Here is a 1738-nt window from a genome sequence, read left to right as displayed (position 1 = left end):
AATGGGACTTTTTGTATTACGGCACTTCCGATGTAGATAAAGAAAAGTGGGCAACATTATCATTCGACGATATGTGGATAGACATCTGCACACAAAAAAATTCCTCCCAAAATTTTTTGTTCCCCCACCTCTCTTCGCTACTTAGCACTGTACGGTGTCTACCACACTCAAATGCTGAGTCCGAGAGAATATTTTCGATGCTACCCGACATAAAATCTAAGAAAAGGAATAAGATAGGAGTTGATCTCCTAAATTCCATGCGTGTGGTACGCACATCTTTAAAAGCTAGAGGAGATATTATAGTCAAAAGTCCGTTCGAGTTCACTATCCCTCCACACAAAAATCCCCTACATATGCTAGGTCGTCGCACTCGCGAAACTTTAAACAGTTGACCTTGCATGTGTACGAACACCCCTAGCATGTATTATAGTATTGCCCTTTTGTTGCCCTTTTTCTATCATTTAAAATTTTTTTATGTTGGCGGGTCTGTTTTGAAATTATGAAACAATTGCAATTGTAGCAATTCCACTAATAAGAATCGCGTGCAATTTCTTCCGCGTGCATTTCCGCAAAGTATATTTCTTCATATATGGTGTCCCGTAACTCTTCGAACACCCGGAAATGGGGGGTAGCTGAGGTGACTCTGAACAACCTTTTCCTTTTCCAAAATCCAGTTTGAAGCTTCGTTTTTGAATTATTAACGAAAAACACTGGCCAATTACAGCGCGCGTAGAGCCCGCGCTCAGGGGCGGAGAACAGAGGCTCATCCGCGCGCGATCGAACAAATGTGTACGCGTGACTTCTCGGTTCTCGATAGCTGTCAAAAAACTTTCACTTTGCACTGCTGTTTTTATAAGGCTTAGAGAAATGGTTTTTGGCCGTCATTCCGACGTTTGTATAAATTTTTGAAAAAACTGCAAGTAGTCTGAATCGCGAAGAAAATAGCGAAGGTCGTTTTTACAACTTTTTTATCTGAGCTCGAAATGAAAATGTAAAAAATACGTTTTATAGATCTACGTCAATTATACACACGGTGAAAATTTCATCGAAATCGGTTAATGTTTCTATGAGCTACAAACGGTTAATGATGATGAAAATCGCACTATCACAACTTTCCGCGTAAAACTGTAATAAATCTGCAGATTCTTACATCTTTCGATGCCTGTTGCTTGTTTCTCCATCAACATATTTCGATGAAATTTTCGATATCCAAAACGTATTTTTTTTCTTTTTCATGAATAACAAGTAAGTCGTTTAATAACTGTGTTATCGTTTCTTTATTCGTTTCTTTATTCCGAGAGGAATAAAGTGTTTTATTACTTATGAAAAACTTACCCATTCGTCCACGAATTAATCTGCTTCGACCGAACTGGGTCAGTGTGTCGATCCTGACCTATCCGAAACATCTGATGTTACGATCGTGTCGGTGAACTCACATGATCGTTCCTCGCGAAACGTCGCGCGGTCCCCGGGGAAAGTGGGGATGTGTAGACAATCAATCTTGGAAACGTTAAAAATATTCGTTACAAAAATGGGATGCGACAAATTTCTGTATTAACGCTCATCGGTGAGCTCACTTCCCCGCACCGATCACTTCCTCTTGCCACAGGAACAGGTTAATATGTTTATGAACAATTTGTTGTTCTTACGTTAAAAAATTGGTGGCCCCTAAAGGGGCCGATTGTGGCGGCGGTGCTACCCCAGCGTTGCGAGGATGGGCTCAATGTACCCACCTCGC

Source organism: Habropoda laboriosa, unplaced genomic scaffold (genome assembly GCF_001263275.1).
Source record: "Habropoda laboriosa isolate 0110345459 unplaced genomic scaffold, ASM126327v1 scaffold598, whole genome shotgun sequence".
Classification (NCBI taxonomy): domain Eukaryota; kingdom Metazoa; phylum Arthropoda; class Insecta; order Hymenoptera; family Apidae; genus Habropoda; species Habropoda laboriosa.
This window is presented reverse-complemented; position numbering follows the sequence as displayed.